This window comes from Triturus cristatus, chromosome 4_1 (assembly GCF_964204655.1).
Source record: "Triturus cristatus chromosome 4_1, aTriCri1.1, whole genome shotgun sequence".
Taxonomy (NCBI): domain Eukaryota; kingdom Metazoa; phylum Chordata; class Amphibia; order Caudata; family Salamandridae; genus Triturus; species Triturus cristatus.
In genome coordinates, this window is record NC_140585.1 from 869,039,481 (window position 1) to 869,057,603 (window position 18,123).

Consider the following 18,123-nt stretch of genomic DNA (forward strand, 5'->3'; position numbering starts at 1 on the left):
TGGACTACTCCTCTGAATGACTGCTGCCCTGCTGTGCTGACCTGCTGCCCTCTTGCCTGGATGTGTAGGACAGGACCATCATCTGTGGAAGCAAGGACCCCAGAGTGACTCTAAGAGCTAGGTGGCTGTCCTTCTGACTTGAGCATCAGGAACAAAAGACTCCAGCATCCTCATCCCCAGAACATCGATTGTGCCATCTGTAGGCCTACCTTGCCAAGTGCAGTCATCCCAGTCTTGGTCCCTTGGAATGGCCCTAAGGTTCTCTTCCATCCATCAATTGCTTCTTTTGCATATGTCACCCTAAGTGGGAAGGGTATGCCCAGACGTGGGTCCCGTGCTCACTACACCACTGGATTCAAGCTAGCCTGGCTGATGAAGGGGGATGCCCTGAAACCGGTCCCAGGATGCTTGTTTCCAGTCCGGGGTAGGACCTGGCTAGGCAATTCGGGATGGACTGTGCCCGCAAGGAACAGGGTCAAGACTGATTTGCATATGTCTGGGTCCAAACTGGGGTGGTGTGGTGAGCAAAAGAATGATGGATTAAACCCAGATCCTTGTGACTGGGGGTGAATGCTTGCATTGTCCAGCATTCCGTCCATCAATTGTTTCTTTGCATATGTCGCCCTAAGTGGGAAGGGTATGCCCAGACGTGGGTCCTGTGCTCACTACACCACTGGATTCAAGCTAGCCTGGCTGATGAAGGGTGATGCCCTGAAACCGGTCCCAGGATGTTTGCTTCCGGTACAGGAAGGACCCGGCTTGGCAGTTCGGGCTGGACTGTTCCCACAAGGAACAGGGTCAAGACTGATTTTCATATGGCTGGGTCCAAACTGGGGTGGTGTGGTGAGCAAAAGAATGATGGATAAAACCCGGATCCTTGGGATTTGGGATGAATGTTTGCATTGTCCATGATTCCGTCTATCAATTGTTTTTTTTGCATATGCCTCCGTGGATCTAGCTGAACAGATGCATCTCTCCTGCTGAGTTGCGCAATTCCGAGAAGAAGCAAGGAATCGTCCCTGCTGGGTATATCTGAACCACTGTAAAGACCCACATCCCATCACAGTCCATTGTCCAACTGGAACCACCGCTGCATGACTCTTTCTTGGTGCAGGAACTTGCATCCCTGGATGACAGCAGTCTTGACAATGACGCGGACTCCACATTACAGTCTTTCAGCTCCTCAGAAACAACGCACCACCTCGACTGTGCAACACATCCTCAATGCCAGACTTTGCATCGCAAGCTCTTCTCAACAGGATCCTCGCCAATGATGCAGGACTTTGCACTTCTGCCTTGCTGCATCTCGTAACCAACGCATTGGTGGCCTGGCACATCTTTGAAGCGGATCCTCATGATGCGGCTAGTCGCTACCGCTCGCATTGAGAAACGTTCTGCTTGTGTTGTGGAAGCGGCCGCTCAAACAGTATATTTACTCCAATAGCAGAAATAAGCAGCACCGTCTTGCGCTGCGTGTGGTGCCATTCGTGCTGATTATATAGCATGAGATAAACACCTGGCACTAAAAATCAGCATGAGCAAAGCAATGTATTGCACTCCGCCGCTTGCAGAACTCTGCGTAGCACTGTGTAGTTTTTTGATCACTGTCCGTGAACTCCGCCCTGGCCTAATACTGAAGGAATTGATCCCTAGATTTGGGTTGTCAACTCCTTTAGTATCAGAAAGGGGAATTTTTTTTTAAAATGAGGCTATGAGGGTCCTATGTGCAGCACTGAAAATATGTTCAAAGTTTTATTGTAGGTCCCATACTGTTGCATCAGGTGTAGTGGAGAGAATGAACAGTAAGAAAGAATAGCTGACTAAAGTATGCTCCTTGATGTCATTGAATGGCCAGATTCTCTTCCTGTAGTACTACTCTGCAAGAGAAGTTCCCCCAAATAAAGGCACAGGACTAATACAGCAGGAGATGCTAATGGGGAAAGCCAGGAGACATCCTGATATTCCTTCAACTGCCTTTGTGAATTCACTGGTGATCTGATTCAGGACTACTGCAAGGGTTTGGTTAATTTGGTACACTTTCTCTCACCAAGTAAAGCTAAGTGCAGCTTCAGCAAGTAACAAGCCCTGCTATGATTTAGAACTTGAATACTGGGTTGTGGTGAAGAAACTCTTTTAAAAAAAACATGCCTGGAGCCTCAGTGGAAGGGGCCTTATCACATTGGTGATGAACACTGCTGTGAAGTGTGGAGGTTTGCCATATTGGATCAACACATACCTCACAAAAAGAGAATAGGCTGCAGTGATACAATGGGAAGCAAGAGAACAAAGAGTTCAAGAAGAACAAAGAGAACAACAAGAAGAATAGCAAAAGCAAATCAAGAAAATCAAAAATTCAAAAATCGAAGTGCGAGAATTGATGCGCACATTCAAACTTCTACTCACATTCAAACCTGTCAACAAGAAGAAAATAAAACTCCAAGAGCAAATCAATGTGTTTCAGTTGCAAGGAATGCAAATCAAGAAGCACATTAAGATGAAATGGGGCAGGAAAGCAAATACATCTAAAGATTAAAGCTTGATGCAAGCTGAATGATCTGAAGTGTGAGAGAAAGAAAGATAGTGTTGCAAAGGTCCACCAGCATTAAGAGAAATTCAGAGAAATCCACTGATGCAATGATTTATCTAAATGACAAAGAGTAAGGAAAAATTTGAAGGCAGAAGATCAACAAGAGTGAGAATGCCAAACAAGAGGTACACAGCTCCTGAATGGGCATATCAGATAAAGATTGAACCAGAAGAAAAAGACATTAACTTGAGAGATTTTCTATTTTTGTTTTAAGAACCTCTATGAATTGACATATGAACTGAAAATGGAGGGGATCAGCATTGACTAATTTCCTGATAAAGCAATGACATGAAAATGTTGAATATTTGGGAAGAAAATTTAGATTTTTTTAAATTGTATTCATGTCTACATACGTCTCTTAGATAAGAAGTTTTGATTTTGTCCACATTTATAGAATATGTCATCATCTTAGAAAACTAATTGTTTACCTATTTAAATATCCAACTGAATATAAATTTATTTGTGTCCACTTAGGCCTCTTTGAACAATTAAACTGAACTTTATTTCTTACCTGCATAAACTTTGGGACTATATGAACAAATGTTTGTGCTACAATGAAGTGTTTACCATGCCTCTGTGGTTTTGGAAATACCAGAGCTGCTGAAATCCGTGTCCATATTTATTTTATTTCATGCTTGCATCAATATCCCTAAATGATGGTTCTACTAATGCATGCAAGATTTGAGTATTTTTGCTAAATGTCCACATTCCATTGATTCTAAAAAATGAGATTTTTGTTAATTTTGTGCTTTGTTTTTTAAGACAGAGACTGTATTAAGAGACTGTTTTTATAGAAAGAAGATGGCTTCATATAAAGAAAGATGTTGCTTGGCTCTAAAAATTGTTTTCACAATTTTTATTTTATTAGAATTAATTGGTAAACTTATACTTCCCTGCCATACATGCTTCAATCCATCTAAATAATGTACAACATAATAACATTACCACTACAACAGATAGTAGATTAGATTTTAGAAATAGATTTGATGGAAACCTTGGGGACAAGAAGAAGAAGAAGGAAATGACAAGAAGAAGGAAGGAGGACACCGAACTTGATGGTCTCAAAGCAAGAATGTTTGAAAAATTGAAGGAAGGCCTTGCAGAAGATGAAATTGAAGGAAGCAAGAATGATGTATGATGCATTATAGTGTAGTATAGCGCAGTATAATGATTTGAACAAACATGAGAGGGGGTAATTGTAGAAGCAATTGAATAATAAGAAAATAATGGTTCATTTAGATGTGTGTTGGTTGGTTTGACTAGGCCTCAAACAACTTGCATTGACATTCATTCAGATTTGAAGAAAGAAAGTGCACTTTTTTTTTATGCAAACAATCATCCTCCACATGCATGTGTTTCTCTGTGTGCTTTTCTACTTCAGAAAATCAGTAAAATAGAAAACTAATTTCTGGTGTTAGTGACTTAATTAATACATTGTATTAATGTGTGTTCATCCAAAAGAGCCTTCTCAGGATGCTCCTGTCCTTGTAGCATTCAAGATTCTTTGCTTTAGTCTTTTCTAGGGACCATTCATTATCTGAACTGTCTATTGTACTTTTGTATCATATAACTGTCATAACATTTCCTTTATTTCCTACTCAAACCTCTTCATTAATATACATTAAAGTAGGTGTTCACTATATGTAACCTATTTGAAATATCTTTACTGTTTTAATAATGATTGGTTCATTTATTCATATGTTTGTTAATTCTGCACTATTCGCTCGGGAAACAACCATTACAACACAGTCATTACAACGCACTACCTTTACAAGGCAGTCATTACAATGCAACATCCTTTAAATCGCATGCCCTTACAACGCATGCCACAACAACGCACGCCATGACAACGCATGTCACTACAATGCATGCCATTGCAACGCATCATAAGGTAAGTAATGGGAAATAGTAATTTTTACCCCTACACTATCCAATACTTACCCTACTGCTTCACTCACTGGAGTGAGAATAATAATTTTTATCCCTACACTATCCAACACTTACCCTACTCTTGTACTCACTGGTGTGGGAAAAGTAAGTTTTACCCCTACACTATCCAACACTTACCCTACTGTTTCACTCACTGGAGTGGGAATAGTAAATTTTACCCCTACACTATCCAACACTTACACTACTGTTGTTCTTAAAGTATTATGCGTTGTAATGGTATGCGCTTTAATGGTATGCATTGTAAGTGTAGTTTCTAAATATGCGTTGTGATGGCATGCGTTGTAAAATCATGCGTTGTAATGGATGTTGCGATTTAAAAACCGCGTTGTAAAGGCATGTGTTGTAAAAGTTTGCATTGTAACGTGTCCTATTCTATTAGCTCATGTCAGTCCATACTGAGTGTGTGGCTTCTTTTACCAAAATTCCTATAAAGAATGATGTTTTGGGGAAATGTGGCAGACTCTTCTTGTGTTTTTAACTGTGCAGACTCTATGACAGTCTGTAATTCTATTTATACTTGGATACTTTCTTTGTCTTTTAAACTGAGCAGACTCTGCACTAGTTTCTCATCTCATTTATACTTAGAGACTTTTGTTTACTTGCTGTAAAGGCAGACACTGTCAGTCCAGTTGCTGAACTATACTTTGGTTCTGGCTGTTATTTGCTTTAGCGATTAATTTTATGATAATTCTCTGCATTATTATATTTTGACTTATTATGATTGCTGATTCCCTTCCTCATTTTGAATTAACCCTTAGGGTTTTGACTTGAATTCATTTGTTATGGAGGTTTCATTTATTAGCAGAGAACTTAGTTTAATGAAAATCCAGACAGTACCTATCTTACATCTTGACCATCTTAATTGTTTTAATTAGAGCACTGACAAGATCCTCATCTTCGTGTGCGAACAATCTTGATTGGCAGAAGCACACTAGACAATGCTTGATTTGGAAGACTATGGGCCAGAAGTATGAAAGACCTCAATAGCGATTCCTAAATAGCGAATTTTACCGAATCGCTATTTCGGAATCGCAAACCGCAATGTAGGAGAAAAATCGCAAATAATTAGCGATTCCCTAAAAGTTGCTATCCTGAATACCCAATCACAAATACCGATTCTGTATTTACGAAATTGATATATTAAAAAACACAAATTAGCGAATCTGCAATCCAGGTGCATTCTGATGACATCACATACAGGAAGTGACCCGACCCATGCTGTCTTTGAGTGCCTGAGGCTGTGGGAGAGGCAGAGAGCAGGAGCACACATCCAGGAGCTGCACAGGAGTGATCAGGCAGACACCAACTGACAGGATGGACACACAGGAGAAGGGAAAGGAGCCTTCAGAAAGGAAAAGAAAGCACAAATTGTGTGAAAAGGAGTTGGAGGTCATCATTGAGGAAGTAGTGAAGACCCATGAGCTCCTATTTGGAAAGAAATCACTGCATGTACCTGAATCGTAGAAGAGGAAGATCTGGCTGGAGATACAAGCCAAGATCAATGCTATTGGGGTCACACAGCGCTCAATCGACGTCCTGAAGAAACGCTGGTATGACTTGCGCTCTAGGGCGAAGGAGAGGGTTGCAGACAGGCTGAAGAAAGCCAAAAAGACAGGTGGAGGACCATTCACAGAGCCTGCAACAACACCCCTGGATGACTTGGTGGAGTCCACCCTCCAACCTGAGAGCATAACTGGCATAGGAGAAGGGGACAGCTCAGCCCGAGACAACACCAGACAAGGTAAAATGCATGCACAGTTTGTGCTGAATCCTCACCCTCCCCTATCCCAATCCCCAATAACACATGAGCAAGTTAGAATTCCACTCCAGCCCACATTTTGATAACAACCAGCAATGCATCATGGGAGATGTAGTCCCAAACATCATATAGCAAAGCAGTGACATAGGTGAACACAATCGCAGGGGACTCACAGCAGTCAATAACCAAGCGGAGAACTGTTAGTGTGAATAGCAAATCATGTAAATTTAACGTAATACAAATGCTTCAAGGAAAGAGAGTTAATGGACATCTTGTATCCACAGGCGAACCTGCCCCACAGGCAGAAGGCAGGGAGACACATGAGGCACCTGGGCAACAACATGCAGGGAAGATATAGTTGCAGATAGCCACAGATGGCACACCTACACCAAGACCAAGACCTCGAAGGTACACTGTGGAAACACTGTCCCTGTATCAGAACATGAGGGACATCAAGGAGGGCATTAATAAACTGAACACCACTGTTGCTGAGGGTCAGAGGGCCAATGCAGTTATGCACCAACATGCAGAGGGAACATGGCGCAAGGCGCCGTGAAAAACATCGCATGGATGCGTACACGAAGGCAGTCAACCGCCTATGCAATGCTACAGCTGTCTTGAGCAGACGCACAGTTGCCATGCAGGTGGAAATGGCCCACTGCAGCCAGGATGTTGCAAGGGGGTTGGTGCAGGTCACCAGTGCTGTTGAACTGCTCTAGAGAGCCAAAATAGCTGCCACAGGGGCTGGGGATGGTGGAGACAGTGAGGAGGTCACCAGCCGCAGCAGCATTACTCCACCTGTCGATGAGCCCAGACGGCAGAGTGCAAGGCAAGAGCCAGCAGCAGAATAGTCGTCAAGGGAGAGAAGTGCGAACACTGACCGTAGCAGTGCTGGGCGTGGGCGTAGGAAATAAGTCCATGCTGTGGCAAACATTTGCTGATGGGTGAGGTAAAACATGTGAGACAGTGAAAGGGGTTTTCAAAGTGCATGCAGTGTTGACATGCCATGATGTGCAACTCAAGGCACACAGAGGCCTGGATTGTGAGGCGGTGTGCAAACATATTGCCTGATGTAAGGACAATAAAACACCGTTATTCAAAAATCAGTATCAGCTTTGTGCCATTACTCAATTAGAAATAGTTGTGTGTGATTTCATTTCGTCTGTGTCTCCCATCTGCGGCTCCTACACCACCTGCTGCTCTGTGATGTGGCTGTGGGCATTCCTCATCCTCTGAGTCAGAATCTGTGATTTCCACTGGGGTTCCCTTCTTGTGTAGCATGGCACAGGTAGCAATGATTTTGCAGCATACCTCGGGGCAGTACTGCCGTGCACCTCCACTTTTGTGGAGGCAGCGGAACCTGCTCTTCAGCAATCCAAATGTCCGCTCCACCACATTCCGCGTAGACTTATGGGCAGCATTGTATCTCCTCTTACTTGGGGTAGATGGGGTGACTATGAATGAATGCACTGCATATGTGCTGTCACCTAAATGGGAAAGGATGAAACGCCAATCACAGGCCACTACTGATACACCCAAGGTATACATCAAAGTGTGTCACATACATTTACCTAGGCGGTATCCTTCTCCAAATTCTCCCCCAGTCACAAGTGTGTAGATTCCACTATGCCTGAAGATGTAGGAGTCATGCGTACTGCCAGGAAATTTTGCTACTATATCAGTTATGATGTGTGACGCATCACAAATGACCTGGACGTTGATGGAATGGTAGGATTTTCGGTTCCGATATACGCACTCAGTAGAAGAGGGGGACAGTTTGCAATATGTGTCCCATCAATGCACCCAATGACATGTGGAAATTGAACCATCTGATAGAAATCCATTTTTGGTCTTATGCAGTTCCTGTTGCGTGGTGGGAGACCGCACGTAATGGTGCCTTCTTTGAAGCATGGCATCCAGGAAGGTGTTGATAAAGAGTGACAGGCAACTTTGTGAGACCCCTCCGGCTACAGCTATCATCCCCTGGTAACTACCTGATGTAAGTAGGTGCAGGGAACACAGGACCTGCACATGTGGTGGAATTGTGAATGCCCTGTGTGTCTGATGCTCCAGGATTGGATGCAGGTCACGTATCAGGTCTAGGATGGTAGTGGAGTCAAGCCTGTACCTCTCATGTATTTCTTCTTCTGTCAATTGGAACAAGGTAATGCGCACTCTGTATATGCGTTCCTGTCGCCTCCTCATCCTCTGTGCTGCTGCTTGCATCCACATCCCCCTTGCTATGACATACAGGGCTGCCATTGTGTAAAAAATGATGCATTTTGGGGCTGTTTATATGCAATTCACCTGGTTACCACCTGCTTTGAGTTGGTGGTTCTGTGCGAGTCACAAATAGCGATTTTATGTGAAATCCCTATTTGCGATTTTTTATACATTTCTTTGCGATCTCTTATTTGCGATTTCCCAACATGTGAGTCGCGATTTGGGACTCGGTAGGTCATATTCGCAAAATAAGGATTCGCAGAATGACTTTTCTCGTTTTTTGCGAATCCTTATTTTGCAATTGGATTTTTCCTCTACTACATTGCACAGGTTTATTTTGCGGTCGCAAACGCTGAAATTCGCAGCTACATCTGGCCCTATGTTTGGTGTTGATGTATTTCTTTCCGTATTATTAGATCTGTTTAGTTTTTGCTTAGGAAAAGTTTATTCTAAAGGCTCTTTTTTGGAATGTTATTGGCCATTCTTTTTATATTTAACCTGGTTGTAATCAAAGCCTTTACGGTATTATCATCTCCTCAAAGACTTTATTTCTCCCATTTACCTTTATTGATTTTGTGTGAATTGTTATTGTAGTTGACTACCCCAATTTTCTCTTTTATAAACTGAGCCGTTAACTTACATTCTATATTTATTCACAAAAATTGGCCAATTATTTTGCTGATCCTGCCATGTTCAGAGTACTTTCCTCACAGTGAGTTTTCAGATTGGTCCATGCATTTATAAAGTCCAACAAAATCGTTTAAAGTGTTCTGTGTTTCATTTTTGAGAGCCATGTACTAGAGCATTATAAACCCTCAATAAGCATTTACTAGGTATCTAATCAATGGCTCAACCTGTCCTAAGATGTAAGGGTAGAACAAGTGCAAAGTACTACAATGTAGGTAGACTATTATGATGATACATTGTGATGGCTAGGAGGCTAAGGTCCATATGTACTAAGCCATTTAGCATTTCTTAACAGGCCGAATAGCTATTTCAGCCCATTAAGAAATCCTAAATGGCCTTTTCAGATGTACCAATGACCAGAACCAGTTGCAATTTGCGATTTCTACCTGGTATAAATCACAAATTGCGACTACAATTTAGGAATCACAAATAGGGATTACCTATTTGCATTTCCTAAAGCACATTTAAGTAGCATTTCCTAAAAGCGAATCAGTCATTTAGGCAATGCTATTACCATCGACTTGAAGTCAATGTCAACTATGTGCAAAATTAATAAATGCATTAAAAATGCATTTTTTAATGTGACCCTGAAGCGCACATATGCCACTAGGGCACTTACATGGGCACTATGAAAGTGGTGGTGCTTCCAAGGGGCCCTAAAGCACAGAGGCAGTCTTGCTTTTGCATTTCTTAAATTGTGGGATTTGTATTAGGAAATCACATTTTTGGAAATGCAAACCATTCCCTATTTTACTCATAGGCAGGAATGCAATGGCATTTCCTATTTGCGATTCCTTAGGAATCGCTATTAGGGAATCACAATTTAGTATATATTATTTTGCATTTTGCAAATAGCGAATCCTACAGACTCGCTTTTTAAGAAATGCAAACGGAAAGCTTTGTACATCTAGGCCTAAGTGAGTTAAAACTCACTGTTGACAGCTGCGGTGATCTGCAAGGCACAGGTTTGAATCCCAGCGAGGTAAATTCGGCCTTCCATCCTTTCAAGAATGGTAACCTGACTACTATTTAACTGGGTAAAATAACATCTCTTATAAATGGCACTTTGAGACAGCAAATGTGTTGTATGAACTGCTACATGAAAAACATATTCTTTCTCAAAATGCAAACGGAAGTAAGTGTAATTTCTGGGATAGACAAAGCATTATAAAATACAGTCACTTTGGGCTAGAATAATCAAGGAGAGAACAGTGAGTTATGTTTTTGCAGCGAACCTATGCCCTCCATTTACAAAACGAAGCTTCTCATTATTTTGTTTTAACATCTATAATAAGCTGTGATGAAGCAGACACCCAGGTGGGAAAATGATATGGGGCACAGAAAAGTATACACACAAAATATATAAATGTACTACGGCTGATAATTGGAAGCAGAGATTATTCGGATTTTTTTTTTTTTGCTGAACCAAATATATAAAATCTAGGAAAGAAAGCTACTTAATGGATTGTTAATCATCAGTAATGACCCGATTTCTATAACAAGAAACATTTAGAAGAATTAGGTGCCTGAAACGATTTGGAAGCAATTCAAGAAATGCATGACATTTAGGACAAATGTTCACCGGCTATTTCATGATTACCGTTTTTTCCTTCTTTTTATGCATGTGTTTCTGTTCGGTGTCTTTTGATGCCTGGTCGAAGTCTCTCAAAAAATATAGTTCTTCAGTAAATAGTTTGGAGACTGTTCTTCACCGCCCGCAAAGACAGAATTAGCCGTGCAATTTAAAAGTAAAACAGGGAAAAGCTTCCAGCCAGCCTCGGTGAATGTATAATTACGAGTTTAATAAAGTCACAGAGTTTAATAGATGCATGCTCTGCAAAATTACATAGTCAATTATACTATTACATCAGAAATTTCCATTCATAGAACAATGTTCTCAATATAAACTCATCAAAAGTAGGCTTGCATGACCAAAAGAGAAGGCAAAAACAACAACAAAGTACTGGTTGCCATTTTGTCGACAACTGTTGAAAGCTTTATATTCTTCTTGTCATTCGATATAACCCCCACTTGTGGTATGCCTGCCCCAAATATATCTCTAACTAGTTTTGTTTCATCACCTATGCTATGTGTATGTCTGTGTGATGATTTAATTGTTAAGGTATCTATACTATTTACATGATACATCTGAGGAAACAGAAAAAGTCAATGGGGTAACCCTGTGTCACTCGGATCCTGGGCAAACATACGACAAACTACAAATGGTTCTGTCGGGTAGATCAATTACTCTGAAATTGTATGGTATTAATCATGGAAAAACACGGTTGATAATCACAATAAATGACTTAGTTGATCTGGAATGGAACTAAAATGACAAGATTTTTTTTATATTAATGTTATTTTTCACTTTTTTCTTTTTCTGAGAATCCTATATTGCTGTAACAATTCAATAGACAGCAACTTATGTCAGTGACAAAGAGTTCAGTGAATAAAGTGACAAAGTGACATAAGTGACTGGGTGAGATTTCTACATGAGTGATACTAAACATACAATTATATACACAATAAACAGAACACAACTGTGGAAAGGCAGGTCTGACTTTTTCAGTTCTAAATATAATGTTTCCAGTGCACATTAAATGCATTATTTAATTCTTGAAACCGGTAAACCTAATATAAATAGCAAATACTCTCCCAGTCAGCTGGTAATTGAAAATAAGCATCCTCTATACAAACTAAATAAACTTCTGGAATGACTTTTTCTACTCCTGGTAAAATTCGCCATGTGCCCCCCATAATTTCAAATGTGTTTTCATAACTACTAATTCCTACTTGTCAATTTCTAATTTGGTTTCTTTTTTTATCAACACATATTTTTCCCTTTCGTCTCTGGTCTAATTTTAATCTAGGATAGATCATTATCCTCTTAAATTCATCTTCTTCTTCCAAATGTTTTTTTAAATATCAACACCCCTATTTTTACTATGTGAAATTGTTGTACTCCTTCACTCTAATGCCATAATAAATACTTTTTCTAATGGTCTCATTAAGCATGTTAAATTGTTGTGACATGCCTTAAGACTATCTAGCTATCTTATATCTATAGGCATAGATGGTCTAAAATATTGCCAAGCTGTGTACATTTCTTTTTGCTCTTCTGCAATGGAACTCTGGTAAGATCATGACGTAATTTGAGTAAAAATATTCAACGTGTTCTCGCCTATTGACTAAGCGAGGGAAAATACTACATATGATTATGTATGACAAAGGACTGTGGTGATAAGTCACTTCCTCAGCAGCTGATGAAGGTAAGTAGGTATAGACATAACAGTTCTTTATGTCTAGTGCCTGTGTGTATTCTTAAACTAACCTAGAATAAACATTTGTAGAGTAATCTTCTTTCTTGTTGCTCAAAAATGATGCCTTCAATTTTACGTCAACTATTGTGTGTGCAAATGTTTCAGGTATAGATATAGGCTTTCCTAAATCTGGTCTAAAATAAATTCATATTAAAAGTATTATGGCTACTATCACTACTACTAAAAATGTAATACCCATAATGATCTTTAATCTAGCTCTGTTTAGGAAACACAATTGCCTGTAGTCAGATCGTTAAACAAAATATAGCAGCAATAATTTACCAATTCAGTTCAGCTCTTTCTTTTGCAGTTAGTTGTTTTCGGCTTTTACTACAAAATTCTTAGTGTAGTCATCCCTAACCCTGCTCTGTCTTCTTGTAAATGCGTTATCCCTTCTCTTCTACAGTAGCCTTGGGCCTAGGGAATCTTCTTTAAAACAAAAACAAAAAATTTCAGTTTTCTGCACTCTTTCATTTAATAATGTCTCTCAAACTTTTGTTTCTTTTCCGAAATCTTTCTCAGTTAGCTTTGTCGCATTTTGTTTTTAGTGTGAAATCATGGGGGCTGAAACAGTTCTGATCTCAGATGAAGCAATTCTTCTACTGGCACATTTAACACCTGATCAGTGTAGTATTTCCATTCAGGTGCAGAATATCTTTGACAAGGTACTCTTGCTCTTTTCGCTCTTCTTGATGTCTGTTATCTTCTTCTGTGTCATTTATACCGCTTGACTCTGTCACCTCCGCAATAGTAAGTGGTATGTGGCCAACTTACACTTTGACCATTGTTTTGTGGCCATTCAGCATTGCCAGTGATTCTTATTGATACAGTACTTGTTCCTTCACCTCAAGCATCTATTTTTTCTAGTGTTGTTTTGACTGTTTCATCAGGTTGAGAATGGGTCTCTTCTTCAGAAACTTCAGTGCTAATCTGTGAAATCACACTAACCTGGATTGGTGGGACTGTTTGCAGATCTTCACCCTTTTCTCCTTCTTGCTACTGTGTTTCTTGGGGTATTTGCAATTGTCCAGCTTGCTGTCATTCTGCCACCAGTGCTCTTGGTTCTGGCTCAAAGAACACTATTTCTTCATATGGGCTTCTTACTCTCTGAGTGTGCGATGCATGTACCAAGTTTGAATCACTTAACAGCAGTGTTCGTGATAAGAATCACCTGGAAGGGGCCTTTCCATCTCGGTTCCATGCAAGACTTCTGCACGTGCTTCTTGACTGGCACCCAGTCACCAGGAGTAAGGTTGTGGCACTGTTCTTAATGCAGGTAGCAGTTTAAACATGGTGGAAAACATAATGCACCATATCAGCTAATCCTTTGCAGTAATCAAGTATCATGTCATCTGTGATGTTCAAAAGTGCATTCGCTGGACAAGCAGGCAGTCTCATTGCATGTCCCATCAATATCTTGTGTAGTGATAACCCTGTCTTCCTGTCTGAATACTTCAGAGACTCAAGGTAGAGCATCTGGCCATTTCAGTGATTTCACAAAGCATCCTTAGGACCAATTTTTTTTAATGAGTCCTACAATCTGACTCCAGAGACACTGGCAATCCATACCTAGATATCAACTCCTGCAACAACAGGTTTACTACAGTAAGACTGTCATTTCACTGTGTTGGGCAGGCTTCTACCCATCGAGAAATAAATACACACTACCCAGGACATATTTCAACATGTTACAGACAGGCATCTCTTCAAAGTCCATTTGCATTCTTTTAAAGATCCACCTGATCTCCATGTGTGACTAAATGTTACTAGTGTCCTTTTCCCTATGTCCATCTGTTGGCATGTTTATTGCACAATTCCTCTGCAAGCATTCTAAATCTGAGGTTAAACCAATTCTGTCTGATTAATCTCACCATTGCATTTCTTCCTAGATGTGTTGGCCCATTGAAATTTTGTGTTACATGAAACAACACACAGCCTGGCAACACCTGTCTTCCATCTGCTAACTTCCAACTCTCATTTGCATTTTTCTCACATTCTGCTCTGACCCAACCCTGATGTCCTACTTCTGAAACATTTTCCTGCAATCTCATGATCTCTTTCCCTGTATCAACTACTGACAAAACCGGAAAAACAGTGTCCTCTTCAGATTCATCTGTGTAAGCCCTGGTAAATGTGCAAGCCACAAGGGAACAACATTGTGCAGCTTCGCCAGCATATCTGTTTCCAACTGTGACATATCCATTGCCCATCTTGTGAGCTACACATTTAACCACTGCAACTTCTCTTGGTAAGCACAACTCCTCAAGCAGTTTCCTTATATGTTCCCCATTACCAATGGGTGTACCAAACATAATCATGAAACTTCTTTGAGACCATGACTGTCCAAAATCATGGATAACACCAAAGCCATATTGCCTATCTATAAATATAGTCCCTCTCAATTGGGCTGTCAGACGGCAAGCTCTTGTAAGGGCAATTAATTCTGCAACATGTGCTTACACCTCGAAGCCATGAAGTTTCCAAAACATCTTGAATTGTACAGTCAGAGTAAATTGCTCTCAAGGTGCCTTCCTTGCTTCTCAGACATGAGCCATCAACAAAGATTACATAATCAGGCTCGTTCGAAATGCTCATCTTTTATGTCTGGCTTGGCTTGGTGCATAGGTCCATGATATCGAGATCATCATGTTCAACATCATCTCCAGTGGAGTCCTCATTTACAGGCAACATATTTGATGGAGTTAAAATTTGACATCTTTTCCTAATGATATTATCAGCAGCAAGCATCTGCAGCTCGTACTTTGTAAGTCTGCTGTTTGTCATTTACTGAGTTTTTGTTTTGATAAGTAATATTTCTATAGAGTGAGGGACCATAACAGTTAAAGGATGTCACATAACTATGTTCTCACACCTCTCTATACTGACACCAACTGCAGTTACCTATTTAAGACAGCCAGGCCTTCCTGTGGCTACATGCTCAAGTGTAGACGAAAAATAAGCCACAGGTCTTCGTGCATCTCTATGCATCTGAATAAAATCTGAGAGAGTGCAGCCTTCCCTCTCACTGCAAAACTTTGTGAACATTTTACTGGAATCTGGCATTCCTAGTGCTGGAGCATGACAGAGACTTCCTCTCAGCTCTAGGAAAGCTTTGAAGCACTTGTTGTCCCATGGAAGTGGATCAGGCATATCTCTGGGTGTCAGCCTCAGTAAAGGTTTAGCCACTAGGGAAACGTTTGGTGTCCACTGTGTACAGTAGCCAACCATTCCCAAAAACAATCTGACTTCTCTCTGTGTTCTAGATAGATTCATCTTTAGAGTAGTCTCTACTCTCTCTGGTGACACCTTCCTCGCTCCTTTCTCAGTGATATGTCCCAAGTACTGGACTTTTTTTTTACAGTATTGCAGTATACCGAGAGACACTTTATGTCCATTATCAGCCAGGTGATTTAACAGTGCAGTTGTAGCCTCTTCTTGTCTATCTGATATCACAAGCAGGTCATTGATATATTGCACAAGAACTGAATTGTAAGGCATCTGCAATGACTCAAGATCCTTTTTCAAGATCTGATTAAAAATGAATGGGCTCTCTGTATACCCTTGTGGACCTCCGCACCATGCCACCAAAACCCTCTGTCAGAATAAAAAAAGAGAATAAAAACTAGCAGTCCTCATGCCATGAAACGGAAACGAAGGCCTGGCACAAGTCCACAATGGTAAACCATTCTGCAGTGCATGGAATATGAAAGTGTTTGATTGCTGGATTATGTAACATGGGACAACAGGGAACAACAATGCTGTTAATCTTTCAAAGATCTTGCACAAGATCGGAGAGTTGCAAGGGTTTCGAACAGCTTCTTTTAAAATCCCTTTCCTCAAGTACTGGTGTTTTTTATGCAATTGTTTCTGGGGTCAAATCGTATGGTGGTGTTCTCAGATATATAGCATTAGGTTTTACTGTAACTCGGACAGGTTCAACACCTTTAATGAGCCTGAGATCTTTCCCTGCGAAGTCCCATACTTCTGGGTTCACTGTTTCTTTTCAATCTGGAGGTAACTCTTCAACTGTTCTTACTGTGTACAATCCTACAGCTGTTTCTTGTTGGGCTTTAAATTCAAGATCCTCATGTGTTTGAAATTCAACACCCTCAAGCATACACTAAATAGTGCCATTTAACTTGCACAATAAATCTCTCCACAACAGGTTTACCACACTAGAATCACAAACAACGATTTAATGATTTTCCTAAAATGAACCTATTTTTATAAGGATCTTTTCTGAAACTGGGTTTGTTGTCTGTTTATTTGAAATTCCTACAACATGGATCTTCTTTCCCAAGAGGGGTAGGTTGGAGACTTCCGTTGTGCTAACAGTGGATCGGGTAGCACCAGTGTTGATCAAAAATTACACTTGGTGACCGTTAACATTTCCTACTACAAATGGTCCACTCTAGTCAACCTCAAAGACTGTGCCAAGCATGCACTCTTCCTCCCCCCCTCAGGCACCGTCAATGGGAACTGTCAGAGCCAAAACTGTCACTCTCTAATATAGGGTACTGTTGAAATAGATTCTAGTTCTGGAATGGGTTTGGATTTGCTTTGAACATCTTTTTCATATTAAATCTAGGGTTTCCCATTCTCTGTGGGCCCATCAGGACTTGTGGAATCTGCATCACTGGAACCTGTTTCTGCATTGGTACTTGTATCTGCTGAACTGGAACATTCTGCATCTTCATTTGATTTACTCCTTTCATTTGACCATTTCCATTCATCCTATTTGGATTCAGCCTACACTCCCTCTTCCAATGCCCAATCTTATAACACTAGTGAAAAACGGTCGTTTTGTTCAGCGTTGCAACATCTGCACCAGAATTCGGCCATATAGGAACACCTTTACCTCTACTCTGTGAATCACCAAATCTTCCTTGAACACCATGAGACTGCAAACCAACACCCGGCAATCCACTCTGGTTTCCTGCAAACGACTGATTCTGAAAACCTTTCTGAGCAAACCTCGTCTAAGCTAACATCTTTAAGCTTTCTCTGCTTTATCTCTTGCTCATCGCCACAATATTTCACAATATCTCAGGATCTCATTCAACGATTTTTTGTGCCAGCAAATCACACTCTTTTGTATATGCACACTGATCTCTGGTCTTAACCAAAGAACAAACTGAGACAAAAAATCCCATATCACTCTGTTCGGTATATTGCCACCCACTTTTTTGTTGAAATACCCGAAGCAACCAATCATAGTCATCATGCACTGATTCTTTTGGCACTTGTGAAGTTCTTTTAATCTTTAATCAATCAATATCATTTGGGGGAACTTTGTTTTTCATAAATGTAATCACTGCTTTGTATCTTTCCATTACCACAGGAATGATGCATTAGTGCATGCATCTTTCCTTGTTTCAGCATGTAGCCATTGTACAGCAATACACTCGCCCCACAAATAACTTGGCACTACAATATCAAAGAATATATTCAAATCAATCCATAGAACGTTCGAAATATTAACAGATCTGTCAACTTGTGTGTACCATTGTACAGGCTTCTCTCTCAATGGTGTTAGTAAATGCTACAAGATCGCTTATGCTCCAAGATACATAAACATACCCTCCATCTGGTTTTTC